The following is a 20,330-nucleotide window of genomic DNA, read 5'->3' as shown; positions in this document are numbered from 1 at the left end:
ATATATACTGGATGGAATTATGTCCTTCAAAATGATGTCTTGATGTAGTCACACCTGTTCCTATAAAAGTGACCCCGTTTGAAAACAGAGTTTCATTTGCTGTGTTGAAGAGTTCAATTAGATTAAGATGAGTGCCAAGCAGAATCACTTCTGAGAGTGTTTTTAAGAAAAGTTCAGAATAAATGCAAAAATAAACCCGTGAGAATACAGAAACCAAGGAGCAACAAAACATGTCAAGGAATTTCTGATGCAACAGACAAGGAAGCTCCCTTAAAAATAATGGCCCGTGCATAAGCAAATGTGGTGAAGAAAGCTGATGGTGCCCGGCTATCAAAAGAAATAGCATCTGGGTTCTTAAAGGCTTGAAGGTAAACAAGTGGCCATGTAGCTCAGAAACAACTAAGCCAACATTGAAGAAGCACACCAGCCTGTGCGATCATGAGGTGTCGAAGTGATCAGGTATCAGGCATCATCAGAACAAAAAATCATATCATTGTGAATGAGGGGGGAGTACACAGTGGAAACCCAAAGCCCATTTGTAGGCCACTGGACATCCCCTTACAGACAGGCCTCAGGGAGGAGGCGAGCCAGTCAGGGTGTGATGTAGCAACGATGAAAAATACAACTTTCCTCTAGTTCCTAAATGCTCCCCCCACCCCACCCCACTATCACGATCCCAATTCTACCTTACAAATCTAGCTAGAACAGAAGATGTACAGTGGTGTAGATAGGAACTGGAACCACAGGGAATCCAAGACGGATGATCCCTTCAGGACCGGTGATGTGAGTGGCGATACTGGGAGGGTGGAGGGAAAGTGGGTTGGAAAGGGGGAGCTGATTACAAGGATCTACGTATAACCACCTCCCTGGGGGATGGATAGCAGAAAAGTGCATGAATGGAGACATAGCACAGTACAAGATATGACAAAATAATAATTTATAAATTTTCAATGGTTCATGACAGAGGGGGGAGTGGGGAGGGAAGGGAAAAATGAGCTGATGCCAAGGGCTTAGATGGAGAGCAAATGTTTTGAGAATGATGAGGGTAATGAATGTACTACAAATGTGCTTTACAAAATTGATGTATGTATGGATTGTGATAAGAGTTGTATAAGCCCCTAATAAAATGATATTTTAAAAAAATGCCCGGATTGAACTTTGAGGTCCAAGACTATATACCTAATATATAAAGCATATCTCTTGTGACATATTTTGTTAAGGCAGTACTAAATAAATTAGTCAAGAAGGATATTTAAAAGGATCTAAATTCAAAGAAGAAGTATTAATTCCTAAAAAGCAGTTAACAGAACAAACACATAAACAAGGAGGAGCTCTGTTGTCATAGTGGTTATCCAGTTGGCTGCTAACAGCAGGGTCAGCCATTGACACCACCTCATACTCCACTAGGAGAAGGACGAGGTTTTCTACTCTTGTAAAGAGTCTCAGAAGCCCACAGGAGAAGATCTACTGTGTCTTTTGTGGTCACTATGAATTGTAATTAATTCAATGGAAATAAGGTTTGAGATTTTTATCCAATAGAACATGAGCTAAAGACCAATATCAATACATGCTTTATAAAAAGATGATATCTAAATATCCCAAAATTTTAGTAAACTATATAAACTATAAAGAGTTAGCTTCATAACTCTTTGGGGAAACAAACAGAGTCCCAGCAGGGAGAAACTATAACAACCAATATGGTGAATACTCAAATGGATGATTATGTATACAAAGTATTCTGGGAGGGTACAGAACAACTGCGATTCACTTATTTTACCAGGAGAACTGGTGTAACTATTTTAGAAAACTATTTTCACCAAAGTGGACCAAGAAACTCCAATTGAAAGTATGTAAACAAACATGGAGGAAAAAAAGACTCATAGCCAGTGAGCTGGTTTGTCTAGAGAAACAAATCCAGTGACACTCATCTATGTATAAGAAAGCCCTTTATATCTAGAGTAACTTTAAATCAAGAAGGCATCCCCCAGCCCAGTCCAACACAAGCCCCTACGTCTGCTGCTGGTCCATAATTCCTTCTTTAGACTAAAACAGCTACAGGCAGATGATGCAGAAATCTATGGGAAATGCCTGAAGATCACAGGGCAGTAGGTAAAGATTGGCATGGATGCAAGGTTGGGGAACACATGGCAGCTCTCAGGGTGGAATGACCCATGGAGCTGCCCCTGGAAGCTGACAGAACCCCAGCAGGCAGAGAGAGTAAGAGGGTCCCAGTTTCACCCTTAGAATAATGCCATACCCCTAAGGAAGGCATCATCAGGCTGTGACCTGATTGACAGGTTAGAATGCACCCCTCTGCAGTCATACATATTCAAGTTGACAGAAAATCTAACTGCCATACCTATGAAGGAGCCTGGGTGGTACAAATGTTAAGTCTCAGGAGTTAACCAAAGGTTGATGGTTTGAATCAACCTGTGGCTCAGCAGGAGGAAAACATGACTAACTGCTCACATAGCAGTTACAGCCTAGCAAATTCTGCCAGGCGGATGTATCATGTTTTATCAAGTTGCTAGGAATTCAGATTTCTGGCAAACAACAACCATAGCATATATACATACAACAGGAATAAATAGATATTTTTCCAAAGCATGAATAGAATGTTAATTAACTCATTCATATTGCTTTAACAGAGAAAAAACAGAAACAGCAAATATTGTTTGGTATATTTCTATAATGGAATACTCTACAGAAAGAAAGGAAATGAATGATATTGGTAAAATATTAATAAATAAACCCTATTTTTCATCCAGTCTTGATAAAATGTAAAAGGGAGCTAAATAAATCCATTCTGTTAGAAGCCAGTATAGTGTTTCCCCATGAAAAATGCTTAAATTTTCAGCGAAGTGTAAGATATCCAAAGTGAGTGGGTATGACGGGTCATAGCAGAGGATGAGATCAAAGAGGATCAGAGAGCACATCGGGTATGGATTTAAATGAAATACATTTCTAAGCTTTAAACCTGTTTCAGAGTTGAGAAACATATTCTGTGACAAGCTTTATTCCAAAATCAGGCAAAACATCCTAATTTAACTTAAAATCATGGTAACAACTAATCTAACAAATGTGTCTGACCAACAACAGACTATGCAGAATGCCCAGAAAAGTAAAACTAAGGAATACTTATAAAATTTTGCTAAAATTTGGATGATTTACTTGATTAAGTTATTGGAGGAATGTTATACCCCTGAATTCACACATAATTATTCAAAAAATAAACAGAATCTCACTCGACATCTTGTACTGTGGTGAGAAGCTGTGATGTTGAAACTTTGCACTCCATGCAAACTCCAGAAGATGCCTCAGTATTAGGAATTCAGCGTCTTTAGTTTAAGTGAAAATTATAGTAATCTAGCTCTAGGAGAATTTGGATATAAATATGATGCTCAAAAAAGACATTAGCTAGAGCTTTGACTCCTAGTCATTGGATCCAAAAGAATATTCCTCATGGGATCCTAATGGAATGTCCTAGTAGAATATTGCATAATGTGTGTTTTGAACAGAATTATGGGGAAAATATCTATTAAGTGAACAGAATTTATTTCTTTATGATACTCATTTTTAAACTCAATATTTAAATAAGTTTTATTTGGAACTAGAAACTAAAGGAGGTAGAAGGGTCATTGAGGATATTCTATTCTGGTCATTTTTTGTTCCAATTTAGATAGAGATTAAATGGTATTTCCTACTATTTCATTAATTAGCAGAAAATTTGGAACCCAAACCACGCTTCCATAGATTTTTTTCCTCCTCATTTTAAGGGGCCCCTCTAAAAACTATTTGATCTAAGAAAAGTACCATACCTCTGAAAAATTTCCTACAGTGTTCATTCAAATGGAAGGCAGAGATGTGAAAAAGGAGCTATGGTTAAAAGGAAAGAACTCAGGCAATTTACTTTTTTATTTCAGTAGGTAATCACGGGGAGATATATTTCTATAAAGTTAAAAAACTAAAAAGCCAAAGTCCATCTGTAGATAACTGGACATTCCCTCACAGAAGGTTCACAAGGACAGAACTAGACAGCCAGGGTGCAGCTTCACACCGATGGAACACACAACATTCATCTAGTTCTGTAATGCTTCCTCCTTCCCACTATCATGACCCCAGTTCTACCTTATAAATCCAGCTAGACCAGAGCACGTACACTAGTTTAGAGGGTTTTGGACACATGGAATCTAGGACAGATAAACCCCTAAGGAACAGCAATGGAAGTAGTGATACCGTGAGAGTAGGGGGAAGGTGAGGGGGTAGAAGGGGTAGAAATAGAGACTCGACTACAATGATGCACAATCCAACACCCCCGCCCTCCCCAGAGGGACGAACAACAGTAACGTGGACGAAGGGAGACAGCGGGTGGTGAATGAGGGTGGGAGAGTGGGAGGGTGAGGGAGGGAAAAAAAAGAGGAGCTGATATCAAGGGTCCAAACAGAAAGAAAATATTTTGAAAATGATGAAGACAACATATGGACAAAGGTGCTTGATACAATTGATGTATGGATTATTATAAGAACTATAAGAATCCGTAATAAGTGATTTATTTATTAAAAAAAGAAAGAAATTTGCACTTTTTCATGATGTTACTTAACTTTTATTGATATTTTTCTCTGTGAAAGTGAACAAATTACTGAGCTAATTTTGAGTAATTTTTCTTTTTAGAAAGATAATATTTTGAATATTTTTCAGGACTCTGACTAAAAAAACAAAAGAAAAGCAGGAAATGAGTCATTAAATAAAATCTCAAATTGAAAAAAGAGCAATTAAAAAAAAGTTAAAAATCTGCTAAAAATAAATAAATAGAACCCAACTTACCTGTCTTAGAAGAAGTAAGGCCAGAGTGCTCCTTAGAGGCAAGCATGACAATCTTTGTCTTCTGTACTTTGGACAGGTGTCCCTGGAGCAGGACGTTATGTTTGGTGATGTACATTATGTACATTATGATGTACGTTATGTTTGGAGCAGTGAGGGAGAGGAAGGCCCTTAAAGAGATGACATGACACCGTGGCTGCAACAATGGGCTAAGGCACAGGAATAATTGTGCGGTTGACATAGCACAGGGAAGTATTTCCTTCTGTTGTGCATAGGGTCGCTATAGGCTGGAACCACCTTGATGGCACTTAACAACAGCAACTCATAGATTAAACCTCCGCATGTAAATAGTCTTGTTATCAAACAGAGTATTGCTTAACTGATTACAGTAAAGATAAGGTAGGTTAAAATGTAATATTTTATTTGGTTGCCCTTTTGACTCATTTAAAATTTGCTTCAGTTAGGAAAAAAAAATAGTGAAGGGGAAATGCACGTGGATTAAGCCTCAGGCGAATCCCCTCTGACCATAGACCAGGACTGTGAATAACCTTGCTACCATGCTATTGGAAGGTGGATTATGGCAGATGGACTTAGGTTAAAATTTAACACCTTATCATTTGATCTCCCTTTTTACCCATTTTAAAGTTGTTCTAGTTTTTAATATTTCTGCTTTCTTTTCTGTTTTATTTTATTGTTATTAGCACCTTTGCTTCTTTGCTTTCAGTATTTGAAATCCAGGATGGGTGAATCTATAGAGATAATAACTGGGTTACTAGTCTCTTAGAGTTGTGGCAGGGGCGGGGGGGGGGGGGGCATGGGGAGCTAATAAAAATGAGCACAAGAAAAAAGAAAATGTTCTAAAATTGATTGTGATGATTGCGCAACTCTTGTTGATATGATTGAACTGTTGAATTGTATGTTATATGGATTATGTACCAATAAAACTGTTAAAAGGGGGGAAAAAAGAAAAAAAATTTATGGAGAGGGAAGTAATGAGTACATGATAACATGTCCGCTGAAGTGAGGTTTTGGGACCTATAAAGTTAATTATTTGATGTGAAATTTTCTTTTTCAATCAATTATTAATAATGGGAACACAAGTTTGTCTTGGTTTATTTTTATTTCTTAGTACAATGATGAAAGATGGATTTCTTCTGTATTCTGCACACTAGGTTTATGGATGGGAACTGTTTATGGGGGTGCCCTAAGTGAATATTTATGTTTCCATATAGATTCAGCCTATATTTAATCCCTTCTGACCACTGGCCTGTGTTATAAGCATAAATTTAAAAATAAATATTATTAGATTGTGAGCCTGAAAAGACAGATAATTTGAGATACTGGCAAAACAAGACATCACCTAGGGTGTAAAGGAGAAACACCTAACCTATCAGCAAAACCAGGCGCATGTGTTAGAAGGGACTCACAGGTAAACCTGACTTATGAGCAGTAGAACAGACCACTGGACATCATCATCTCATTGAGATGGTCAGTGGTAGCTAGTTCTTGCACTTGCTGGCTATTGTATTGCTCAGAATCAAGAGGTATATTGGCAGCATTCACTAGCTGAAGGATCTCCCCTCGAGGTAAAAACACTGGCTAGTCCCCGCACTTGCTAACTATGAATTCTCTAGACCAGGAGGCATACTAGCAGTGTTCCTTCACAGAAGATTCCTAGCCTGAGATCGTTGTGCTTGTCTCTTCCTGGTGGCTGAGTTCTCAGGACTTCTCTGGCAGCATGCCACGGACCCCAGACCCCAGAACCAACAACTTTCCTGGCAAGGTGCTTCTATCCTTTGCAAAACACGGGCACAGCATCTACCCTAGACTGGTAATATAGATTCTTTTGTTTAATTATTCCTTATTCCCTTATTGCTTATTACATTTAAAAGTGTGATTCTTTTTCCTCTGGGAACTAAGTAGGTTCCCTCCTATATGAGATATCTCCCCTAATAGCCTGTTTGGAGAGAAAACAAAGGGTTTATGTTTTAACCTTCAACTCTTAACCCATTTATGATTATTTATGTCTGTGAATAAAACCCAAGCATTACAAAGACAATGCAATGTTTCTGTGTAATTTATGGGATTTGCTTACAACAGCCTGTATTGTGAAAAGCATTTTCCCTTGGACAGAGTGTCTTGAAATTGAATTGTAACCACTCCACTTGCCAACCAAGAGAGGAGCAGCCAACCCCTTAGGGACTTGCCTGGGTATACCCTTGATGGAAGTTAGAGTACTTGAGTCTCATAGGCCTAAATTAGACCTTGACTAGGCCAAAAGGCCTTAAATTAATCTTGTAAACCTTTGTATCTGCAATAGTGTATGGATTATAATCACAGCACCTTTCCTGCTTCGGTAATGATGTCTGCTACTGGGATGAAAGTATGTCACCACTTTTAATTTTACAACAGTTTGCTTTTTGTCCATTTCCTGTGTAAGTAGCAAAGGTTCTGTAATCCTTAGACACCATATATCCAACTACTGGTGATCTCCTCCATCCAGATTATGTTTCTGAGCCATGGACTTATCTTTGTCCTGCTAAAGATTTTACAAATGTGTCTCTATAAATTATATTTTAATTTGGGGCTCTCTTTTTACCCTTAGAACATATTGTTAAACCAATGATTGTCAAGTATATTATGTGTTGGAGCCATCAAATGCAAAGTTAAACCCATTGTCATGTAGTCTGATTCATAAAGTTAAAATGCAGAGTTCAGCAATCCCATGTCTAAATATTACTTCATTAGTTTTGTGTTGGGGGCTGAATCTTCGTACTTAGAATTGGTATCTGAAATGATCCCAATGCATGTGCCTCTAAATCAAGCTTCCCTACATACTGTTTGAAGGGAGGGGCACTTCTGTAAACACTGTTGAAAGTGGCCGCACTTCTTGTATCACACATTGTCAGTGTGTCCTCCTACTCATCTGGACCCACCCCGCACATGTCACAGACAGACATTCTGAATGCTTCCTTCAGCCCACTTATCACAAAGAGACCATCTCCAGTGCACAGAGTAGGTAATAATGGCAACTTAACATGAACTCCAAGTACTTCACATCATTATGCGAAAGGTTTCAGTATCCCACCTTAATCAAATTTGTTTAGCTAGTATAAAAAGAGTCCTCACAACCATCCCTTAGGGACCCTTTCTTGTCCATCTGGCAGCCACTGGATGTTGTCCTGCTGTCCTAGGCCATAAGACACATGATGCAAATAAGCTGACGTCTCTTCGATTGGATCTAGGTCCGTTTTTTAGTCTCTCAGGCTCTCTGTGTACAGTGTCCTTTCTTTGGGCTTGAGCCCAAACAAGTGGATCTAATAGTCAGTAGGGGAACTTTCTTACTTCTGCGGTAGATTGTTAATTCATTCCTTTGTCTTTTGCTATCATCATTCATCATAAACATAACTAAGAGATATATATTTTTCTACCAAAAAGCATTCTTTTTTTCCTATAAGAGAAACAATATAAATCAGTGTGAATTTAGATTGACTATACTGATTACTATCCTCACAAAAGTGTTTCTTTTCTTTTCTTTTTTTTTTTAACTAAAAGTTAATTTTATTTTCACGTGTCACAAACAAAAATCGTTTTGTTCTGCTTTTTGTCCACTACTCCACTCCAAAAACTATTCTCTTTTTGAGAGAAAGGGGGAGCAGGTCTTCCATGTTGTGCTGTTGGAAAACATCCAGAGTCGCAGCACCAGGTCTCCAGGTGAAGGGGTTCGAGGAAGAGGAAGCGATACAAAGAGGCTGTGCTCTGCCCTTATCTGTCTGGTCGAGCCATTCCTGGCCGAGTGGGCACCATCATAGGACGGGCTGGGGGCCGCATCATCAGGCATCATTGGCATGTGGCCCAGGCATCATTGGCATGTGGCCCCCCATGGGTGGCCTCATTCCAGGAGCAGGTCCCACTGGCATCATTCCAGGAGGAGGAGGGCCCATCATTGGCATCATGGGTGGTCCCCCCATGTGGGGTGCTGGCATCATACCAGGGCGAGGAGGACCCGGGAGACTGGGGGGAGGCGGGATCATCGCCCCTGCTGGAGGAGGAGCAGAGAAGGAGTCGGAGGTATCTTTCCTTGTTGAAATGCAGCCGTTGTTTTGTCAATCAGGCTCTGAGCCTGCTCTTCCATCCATTTCTGGTAGTAGTCTTTCACATTCTCTTTGTGTTTCCTACCACTGCAATGTGTCTTTCTCACAGATGCTGAGTCATGGGTGAGGTATGTATCGCAGTAGTCACAATAAAACTTAGGCATGGTGCTCAACCGACCGTTTGCTACTCCACAAAAGTGTTTCTTAAACCCTCACTAATTCATTTGTACTTAGGATGTCACAATAAAACTGTCTAGTTATCAGAATCGAGTTATCTAGTTATCAGAACATCACTTAAATAAATTGATGTTATGAAAATTTACCTTTTGAGAAAATTTAAAAACAGACATTTCAAAATTACTGGAGAAAACCATGTTAATTAGTTACACAGTCTTAGAGTTTCCACTAAACTATGAGTCAACTTATTGTGTCTTCTTTTAGTATCTTGTTGAAATGTAACTTTTTTATTCAGATTTGGGGTTAGGTATGACAATATGTGCTCCTACCAGGCTTCAAGGTGAAATTACAGGCTTATGGACTACATTTTCTATAACAACCGTATAGAGTGCATTTCTTACACCAAGAGGTGGCAAGTCTGTGTGGTGAATTTTTTTATCAGAGTAGCCTGAGAATAATGTTTTGTGGCATTTATTCAACCCACACATGGAGATCATTGATAGTATGTGTTGGAGATTTCTTTTTGTCAGTTTCTAAAAAGTGAAAGTAGTATTTTTCCTATGATCTCAAGTATTATTTTTTCTTTCCCATCCCACTTGTAAGTGTACATTAGTTACCCTCTCCAATTTCAGTTTCTGGGGGCTAATTGCTCTAAGAATCACTTGATTCATCAGCCTGCAGAAGGCACAGGTGAATATACCAAGGTTCACTATCTTAACCTGATAAATCCTTGTTTAGCAATAAAAATGGATATTTTTTCTCTGTAAACATAAATGGTTCATCAGGTAAAATGTAATAACATTATCAGTAATTTCAGAATCTTTTGGCCAAAAGGAAAAACACAGCTTTTACCTTTTGTATTAGAGACTTCAGTAGTAAGGCCATGCTCAGAAAGGTGTCTTGATTTAATTGAGACAACAAAAGGAAAGAAAAAAAAGTATGATCTTTACAAAAAGATCTGAAATTAACTGGTAGAAACCATCCACCTGTTGAAGACGGACTCTCACTCACTGCCTTTGAGTCAATTCCAGCGCATAGGAAAGAGTAGAACTGGCCTGTAGGTTTCTCACAAGACTGTGAGCATAGAAAACCTCGCCTTTCTCCAGTGGCGTGACGGGTGGTTTTCAACTGCTGACCTTCGAGTTAGCACTTGAACATGTTGCACAGGGCTCCTTTAGAAGAACTCTATCTAGGTATTATTGCTGAATTTTATCTAAACTCTTTAATACTGAAAATCAAGATGATTAAGGAAAGCCCCCAATATTTCTGTTCAGGCAAAATGTATACTGCAATTATGCACCCCTTATATGATTTAAATAACCCTGAAAGAATGTCTTATTGTTTAGGTGACAAGACTAAATATATAAACACCAAATTTCAATGACAGAGTTTGTTACAGTTTTGAAATATAGTGCTTCGAATTGCCAGTCTGGAAACATAGACTAGTTTTTTCAGAATTGACTTAGAAAGATCACAAGTGAAAACAACAATGAATACCAAGCTATCAGTGCCCATATTTTGAGTTAAAAAGCCAGCCACTTATGGGTATAAAAGAGTATAAAAGAAACCCTGAGTTTAAATATAATTTAAGAAGAATGTTATTACATTTTAATATTTTCTGTATTCTTCTTCCATTGAGGGTATTCTCTGTTTTATTTTGTTATTTTCCTTGGGATTTTTTGGGGGGGCATGTTTTACTGTATATGAAATTCAAGATTGGTAAATCGTAAATCGATAGAGACGGTGACAGGATTGATGGTTTCTTGTGGGTATGCCAGAGGCTGGAGAGAAACTAAGGAATTAATGTGTACAAGAAAGAAGAAAATCTTCTAAAATTGATTGTGGTAATGTGCAATGTTTCTTAATATGACTGAATTATTAAATTGCATGATATTTGATTATATGCCAATAAAACTGTTAGAGACTAAGTTAAATTTTAAAAAATTTATAGGACCAGGCAAAGACACGGAATCCAAACAAGGGAGCCCATTAGCACCAGGTCTAAGGCGGGTCTGAGGTTGAACAGTCAGGAAGCTAGTTACATAAGGCTTAGTACAAAGGGCGTTGTCACAGACTCATGATTGGTGGCTGACCAATGCATCACTCTTAGAGGCAGAATTAAAGACAGAAGAACGGGATTGGGATGCGTACATTGCCACTTTTCTCTCCATTTGCCAGAGTTTGGTGGCTTCTGTGTTATTGTGGTACTGGCAGCTATATCATTGGTACTTCAAATACCAGTGAAAGAGATATAGTTTAATTATAGTTTCAAACACCAACAGGGTTACCCAAAGTAAATCGGTTTTGGAGGAGCTTTCAGACTAAGAACAGACTAGAATGAATGAATGGCTCACTTCTGAGAAATAAGCCACTGACAGTCTTATGAAGAACAGCAAATTACACTCCAATACTGAAAACATCATGCGACGCAGCAGAACATCGTCTGCTCCAGTATCAGTAAATGAGCTCCTCAGACTGGAAGGCACTCAAATATGCCTTCTCAAAGCAAAGCAAAGCAAAGTCAACCATGTGATGTGAATGATGTGAATATAAAGCTTTCAGTGCCTGGATGATGAGGCCTGGATCAAAATCAGAAACAACTGCAAACATTTATTCATAATTGGAATTTTCAATGTACAAAGTAAGAAGCTAGGAAAATGGAGTTGTCAAAAATGAAATGGAACACATAATGATGGATAACATGGGCATTAGTGAACTGAAGAGACTGGTGTTGGACATTTTTAATTAAGCAGTCATATGATTTACAAAACTAGAAATAACAAATTCAAGAAGAATAGCATTGCAGTCATTATCACAAAGGACATTTCAAGATCTATCTTAAAACAAAATGCTGTTTATGATAGGATACTAACTACGCACATTCAAGAAAATCAAGTTACTACAACTATTATTCAAATGTATGAACCCACCACAAAACCTAGTGATGCATAAATTTAAGAGTGTTTCCAAAGTCTTCCATCAGAAATTCATCAAACCTGCACTCAAAATGCATTTAAATGATTGACAATTGTAATGCACAAGTTGGAAATGCAGCAGTTAGAAAATAAGGTATTTGTGATAGAAATGAAACTGGAGACAGTGTGATAGAATTTTGTAAGACTGATATTTTTTTCAAATTGGCAACTACATACAGGCATAAAAGGAAACTATGCATGTGGACTTCTCCAGATGAAATACACAGATATGAACTTCACTACATCTGTGAAAAGAGATATAGAGAAACTCAATATCAATAACTATAATGAGATCAGGGGCTTACTGTATAACAGATCATCACTTGCTGACATGTAAGTTTAGGTTGCAGCTGAAGAAAATTAAAACAAGTCCACAACATCTAAATTATGGCCTTAACTATTTCCCACATGTGGTAGTTACAAAATTTCATGTTAACTTCATAAAAGAATGAAGGGGTGGAGTCTAGCCTGTCAGTCAGGTCACAGCCTGAAGATATCTCCTTGTAGGTGTGACCTAATCATGAGGATTCTGGGAACTCGCTCTCTTCCTCACTGGAGGTGGAATACACTCTCTCTGCTCCACCTTTTTGGTGACAAGAAAATCAACAAAATCAGCTACATGGAGTCACATTGATGGCAGTCAGCACCCTGGAGATGTGTCCACCACCATTGGATCCACAGGACTTTCTACCTACCAGCCTGTGATCTTCTTGTATTCAGTATCACTGTATGTGCTGCGCAAGTCTAGAGAGGAATTTATGGACTAGTATCAAGCATATGAGCTAATATAGAACTTATGGACTTGATCTAGACTGGGCTGGGATGTTTCTCAATATACAATTGCTCTTTGACACAAAGCTCTCTCTTACACACTTTTGAGTGTCTCTGGATGTTTTTCTCTAATGAACCTGAGCTAACTCACCAGCCAACTGTTGAGAACATCTCAAGAGCAGATTTAATGCATTGGGCACTAATAAGAGAAGACCTGCTGACATCAAGAACATCATACATGAAGAAAGCCAAAGGTTATTAAAAAGACAGGAAAGAAAGAAAAGATCACAGAAGATGTCCAAAGAGACTCTGAAATTTGTTCTAAGTTATAGAGTAGCTCAGACAAGTGGAAGAAATACTAACTAAGCAAGTCAAAGAGCTGAATAGAAAATTTAAAAGGATATCTAGAGAAGGCCAAGTAAAATACTATAATATAGAACTGTGCAAAGAACTGGAATTAGAAAACCAAAAAGGAAGAGCACGGTGTGCAGATATCAAGCTGAAAGAACTAAACAATGCAAGTCTCAAGGTGCAATATTGAAAGAGTCTATGTTAAAAATATTGAATGATGCAGGAAGAGTCCAAAGAAGATGGGAAAAATGCACGGTCACTCTACCAAAAATGAACTTGTCAACATTCAAACATTTCAAGAGGTAGAATACAAAAATAGTAATGATTAATAATAATAAAATGATACTGGTGGGAAAAAGTCCAAGCTTCACTGGAAGCATTAGCCAAAACCAAGACTTCAGGAATTTGTGAAATACCAGTGGAAATGTTTCAACAAGCTAATGAAGCACTGGAAACACTCACTTATCTATGACAAGAAGATTAGAAGACAGCTGGCTAGTCAACTGACTGGAAGAGGTCCATATTGGCACCCATTCCAAAGAAAAGACAAGAGTGGGAATTCCAGAACACTTAATTATATTCATGCTGAGCAATTTACATCAGTAGAAGACTGGATAAAACAAACAAACAAAGAAAACCTCTTGTCTTCACACCCCTGAAAAAAAAAAACCACCAAGAAAATCATGAAACACCTAACAACATGGAGGGATCTGGAAGACATTATGCCGAGTGAAGTTAATTAATCACAAAAGGACAAATACTGTGTGAGTCCACTGCTGTAGGCACAAGCAACAGGACAGGCATAAGCTCCGGCTTGCAGGGCACCCAGTCTGTTGGTCAGTGTCCAGACAGTCTGGCAGAGAGCCTGACCGGTGCCAATGAACCACACACCATTCTCTAGGTATGTATCTTGAAGGTCACCTTGGGGGAGGGTGCCTCACCTCAGTTGGGATCAGAATATTAAGGGAGACAGAGAGGATGTTGTCTACTGAGTGGCTGCTGTGCAAAGTTAAGACAAGGTCCCCTTGGACAGGTAGACAGCCCTATCAGAGAGATGAGAAAGACTGATGGGAAAGTCAAGTCGGGAGAGGGAAAAGGGAGCCACCAAGTCTGAGCGGGCACAAGGGCATGACTGTTGGGAGAAAAGTGGGAGGACGGACCTCCAGGTAGGGGAAGAATGACTGATAATGCTTTTAGGGACCTAAGGAGAGAGTGTCCCCAGTGGGATGCACTGAATGAGCCACATTGTTCTAGGCACAACCTGGGAACCCAGACTGGGTGATGTGGAATGCTGGGGCATTTGGTCCTGGGTCTTTAGTACACAGAGCTTGATGCAGAGGCGTCATCAGTGAGATCTGATGTGGGAACTCTGCTGGAAAAAATGGACTCTACCTCAGGCACATTTTGTAACCGGAAGACTTAAGACTGCAAATTCATGATGTCTGAGGAAGTGGAAGAGAGTTGTGCCAAGCCTGTTGGACTGTTAGAAGGTAGACAATCATGATTTTGCTGTGTCCATGTCCTATATGCTGTATTAAGCTATACATTATTCCAGCAAACCTGTGGCTGATATTCTCAGTGAATATTATTGTAAATTGTTCCTGACAAATAACTCCCATTTTTTGTGTAAATAGCATCGAGCCACAAAAGGATTGATTCTGTACAAGTGAATAATTCAGTGCAGGTATTGCCATGTAGAGTTAGCCTACATTGGCCCAATATCCTTCACTCAATGGTGCTTTAAAAAATTTGTATCAGGGGCTAATCAATGAAAATATTAAAGGAAGATCTTTTTGCCCCAGGGAGATGATCTATAAGACTTTTTACCATAAATTAACAAGGAGGTCCCCAAAGGGAGCCAAAGGCAGATTAAAAACAAAACAAAACAAAAAACATAGATCCAGAAATGGGTTTTGGGCTCACACTAAATCCTAGCTCCAATTTAAGAGCAAAGAGTTCTTACATCATGACCCTGCTCAATCCTTGCCCTCAGAAAGGGAACACAGAAGATATGTGTACTAAAGCAAACTGCGGTGAAGAAAGTGGGTGCCTGGATATCAGATAAAATATTGTCTGGGGTCTTCCAGACTTGTTTCCACCCATCTAACTGAGATGTCAACTCGATGGATGGACAAAACATACCAATAGTGACTGAAAAATTAAAAGTCCTCTAAGGAGGAAATACATTCAGAGGCTAAATTGTGAGAATCTAGTTTGCAGAGGCTATGGATGACAGTGGGAGCCCAAGATACATTTGTGAGATCTTCATAGGAAATAAGCATTTGGTGATTTCCCTCTACATAAGAAAGGAATGGGAAGAAACTAGGAGCTATAATGCATTGAACTATGACTACAGATGATCAAAATGATAAATGTGACTTGAATGGTTAAAACCTTCTTAGTTGATCCCCCTTCGGCTTCACATTGACTTTGATCTGGTTTTCCACATATTCTGTGTTTTTCTGGTTTGTTCACATTGGGCAAATACATTTCAGATGTATTTGGTCATTGAGGGTCATTCTCTTTTATTTTTGTTATGTTTTCAGATCAGGATTAATGAACTTATAGGGACAGCAAATATAACAGGGTTTTGGGATGAGTATAGTGAGGTGGGGGTGGTAAAAGGGAGCTGATGTCAAGGAGTTCAAGAAGGAAAATAATGCTTTGAAACTGATTGCAGTAGCAATTGTACAATACTGCTTGATGTATTTTAACTATGGAATGATATGAAATAAGTATTAGCTCCCAATAAAATGGCTTAGAAAAATATATTGGTGTGAACAGAACAAGGGAATAATAAGATTTAAAGAAGGACTGGTGATGGGGACTGGGTGATGAAAAGTAACTAAAGATTTACCACCTTGGAATGGTTCTATTATAAACAACAAAAAGATACTTAGAATATTGCCAATTGACCACACCCAGCATATATTACACAAAATAAAGAAAATTACTCAATCTTTATTTTTTTTATTTAAATCATTTTATCGGGGGCTCATACAACTATTATCACAATCCTATATCCATCCATGTGTCAAGCACATTTGTACATTTGTTGCCATCATCATTCTCAAAACATTTTCTTTCTACTTGAGCCTGTGGTATCAGCTCCTAATTTTTTCCCCACCTTCCCTGCTCTCCCCTCCCTCATGAACCCTTGATAATATATAAATTATTATTATTTTGTCATGTCTTACACCACCCGACGTCTCCCTTCACCCACTTTACTATTGTCCACCCCCCAGGGAGGAGGTTTTATGTATTCAGTCTGTTAAAATTTCACAATCTAAAGATATTCTCTTTAGTTGATGAAAGAAATAAAATGTTTCCATAGTTCCTATAATATGTAAACTGTAGCTTCAAAAGGTGTTTAATACAGTTTCTTTTGATTACTTTTAATCTAATTTAGATTTCTTAAATAAACATAAGAAATTTCAATAATTATAATTCTTAAAGTAAGCAGTTGAATAATAATACATAGCAATAATTATTGGATAATCTGCCTTAATGCAATTATTTCTAAGAATCAACATAGAAGGAAATTAAATTACCTGAAAAGAATAGTTGCAATAGTTGCAATAGATCCTAGTTCTCAATTTATATCTATTAAATTTGTTCCATACCATTTCTAAGGAAGTCCCAATGTTGGGTTATCATCCTGAGTGAAGGAAAGAATCATTATATTCTTTTGTTTCTATTTCATTCTCATTTATAAATTCTCATGTTTATTATTTTCCCTGTCATTCTAATGTTTAGGGGACTGATATTTGATTTATTAAAACCTTCTGTGGTATGATAGGAATATTTTTGAGCTATGCAGTGTGTTTAAAACATAAAAGGAGACATTCAAATGAAAATTATGATGATGATAAAATGCTTGACTTCCATATGCAATCTTATATCCTTATAGATATGAGAATTTAATGGAAATGGCGAATCACATGTATTTTCATTGGATCTAGAGGAACATTTGCAAAAATATATAAAACAGTTCATTGGAATTGGTTGGCAAAATAATTTAGCTTACATGGTCCAAAAAATGTAATGTCTAGTATTTTGTTGGGTAAATTCTTGGAAACTACTTACCTGGAAATTATGTTGAATTTTTCAGATATTGCTGTAGATGAATCCTTTATGAATGATAATCTGTTTACAGCAGTGTATACAAGGATCTTGCCTGGCAGAACGCTAGTCTCCATTTTTGTATGTCAGGCTAGATTTATAATACGCTGTTCCTGGCAGTCCTGTGAAAACATTTTTAAAAAGCTGTAGAAATGTTTACAAAGATTACCTAAAAGGAAACCTTTTATTAAATTTTTGCAACAGGGCATTTATAATTCATATTATGAGTCAGAAAACAAAAGGTACACTACTCTATATTATTATTTTTTATGCTTTAAAGGGATAAAGTGGAAGATACTCACTTTGCAATACCTTCAATAAATAAACTGTTGACTTAAAATGCAAATATAATTGTTTCATTATCTTTACAGATACATTAGTGTTTAAATAGCATGTCTTTCAGGATGATACTTGCCCTTGCCCCAGCAAGAGAAGGCAAAATAATATTTTCCTGCCATTACATTTAGTGTGATATATAGATCTATTATAAACTCAGATATGCAAACATAATTATTTAGTGTTAACAAATATGATTTAGTTTCAAAGAAATCCTTTCTATTTAAGTTAGAGTTATGGATAATACAACTCCCAATAATCCAGCTGAAGTGGAACATAAATGTTTTTGTGGCATTTAGATTTTTAAGTGCAATTCATATATTGTAGTGTATTTCATTCATGTATGACCTTACTGATTTCTACAAGACTCTTACAAAGTAGAATGTACTTCATTTTTTTATCAAGGAAAAATGAGTCATACAATTGTTCAATTATTCTCTTTTTTTTAAGTTGTATTTTATGATAGAAAAATATTTATAACACCAAAATATCTTATCAGGAAGCAATAAGAAATGAGTGATTATTGTAGTCAAAGTCTATTTTCATTTAAAAATATAACAGAAAAATAAGCAAGAAAAGCAAGGTTCTCTATGAGAAAAAGCAAGAGTTTTATTGGCTAAAGATAGTGTCATTATTTAGAAAAAAATAAGTAGCTGAGGACTAACAGGACTGAATTGAAATCTAACAGTGTGTGTGTGTGTGTGTGTGTGTGTGTGTGTGTGTGTGAATTCCGTTTTGAAGTCAGGAAAATATTCTTTCACAAATTGGATCCTTGTGCTGTGTAAATGATAAAAGAAGATATGTAAAGCACAAGCAATATATACTTTAAATAGATTCGTGCCTCTTTCATTTTTTGTTTCTTGGAGTAAGGTAGCTGTCAATGAACTATAAAGTTAAATGACTAGAACAGAATCTTGATTAAGTTACAGAATTATATAATAAGATATGCAAATGCTCAGTAGTAAGGTGAGAAATTTTAACTAGCATCTCTCAGGACACATAAGAACAAAATATAAACAATAGGAAAATAGTGAGAATGTATTTTTAAGAGGCAATAATGCATGGATTCCTTTTTTTTCTTTCAGATTTTACATGTACAGATACTTGAAATGTGTTGTATGAAATGATTTCTCTAGAATATTTGTATACTAACAGCTTTGGAAGACTAAACTAGTATTGCCCTAGCATAGGACATGTTTACTTATTATTTTGGAAGGTAGAGATTGTGACTCCCTGGACCTTACATACTAATTATTCAGCATACAAGATTTTAACTCCTCATGCTCACATTTATCTCCTCTAACTGACCTTGCTGCAAGGGCAGGTGACCCTTGGCCTCTTTCACAGGGCTTTTGGGGGAATGGATCGTCGTTCTTTTGCTCTTGTTAGGTGTTATTAAGTTGGTTATGGCTCATCGCAACCCTAGGTACAACAGAAGGGAACACCTCTCAGGTCTTGTGCCATCCTCACCATTGCTGTTATGTTTGAGCCATCAATACAACCACGAGGTCCATCTAGCTTGTCAAACAGCTTCCTCTTTTTCTCTGTACTGCTGCTTAAATGTGCTGTCGGGAGAGGCCAGTCCCTGGAGGAGGACGCCATGCTTGGTAAAGTCGGTGAGGAAATGGAAAAAGTTATTTGCTCAACATTCAGATTGAATAAGTTTGATGAGAAGATACACCCCTGACCCACACCTTTCCTAGTTTTAAGTTATATAATATTCCCTATTTCTATTCGCACAACTACCTCTTGATCCATGAATACAGGTTCCACAAGAGTAGATTGTATTGTTCTTGGATTTCCATTCTTCTGAAGGCTATCCAAAGTCTGTTATGATCCACACAGTTAATAAAATACAAATAAAAATCTTTCTGGTATCTTCTGTTTTCAGCGAACATTCATCAAATGTCAGTAAGAATATCCATAGTTCTACCTCCTCTTCTGGATCGAGCCTGAACTTATGGTAATTCCCTGTCAATATACTACTGCATTCATTGTTGAAATATCTTCAACAAAATTGGTATACATGTTCTATAAATGACAAGGTTCTGTAATTTGGGTCTTTTCTTGGGTCCATTTTCTCTAGAATGGATACAAACATGGATCTCTTTGAGTCACTTAGTCAACCAGATAGCTTCCAAATTTCCTGACATAAACTAGTGAGTGCTTCCAGTCCTTCATCAGCTTGTTGACAACATTTCAATTGGTATTCCATAAATTCCTGGGGCTTTGATTTTGGCCAATACTTTCAGTGCAATGTGAATGTCTTCCTTCAGTAACATTGGATTTTGCTTATATACTATCTATGGAAATGATGAATATCAACTACAGTAACTGTGTACACTTGATACAGTAATACAGTGTACACTTTCCATTTTCTTTTTTTGGGGGGTAGGGGATGAGAGGGACCCACCCGCCCCGCTCCACCCTGCACCCCCCCCTTTATTTTTTTTGATGCTTCCTCCATAAAAATAAAATATAATAAGTACATTAAACAGCAGTATTGACATGAACTACAATTACTCTGCCAACTACTGTTTCTGATATTAATAAACTATCTTTCATGTGTGACCCAGGCGAATTATGCCTTCTGTAAACAGTAAAGAAATTGTGCCCTAGTTGCATAGCTCTTTATGTGTTGGGCTGCTGTTTGAATTCAACAACCACAATCATAGAGATTGAC

General features: G+C 37.5%; 1 pseudogene; it reads right to left on the bottom strand.

Annotated features, from left to right (window-relative positions):
• Positions 1 to 8,395: 8,395 nt before the first annotated feature.
• On the bottom strand, positions 8,396 to 9,079 carry LOC101663672 (annotated as a pseudogene).
• Positions 9,080 to 20,330: the final 11,251 nt, after the last annotated feature.

Source organism: Echinops telfairi, unplaced genomic scaffold (assembly GCF_000313985.2).
Source record: "Echinops telfairi isolate 266 unplaced genomic scaffold, ASM31398v2 ScPeMD7_18;HRSCAF=68, whole genome shotgun sequence".
NCBI classification, from domain to species: domain Eukaryota; kingdom Metazoa; phylum Chordata; class Mammalia; order Afrosoricida; family Tenrecidae; genus Echinops; species Echinops telfairi.
This window is presented reverse-complemented; position numbering and strand designations above follow the sequence as displayed.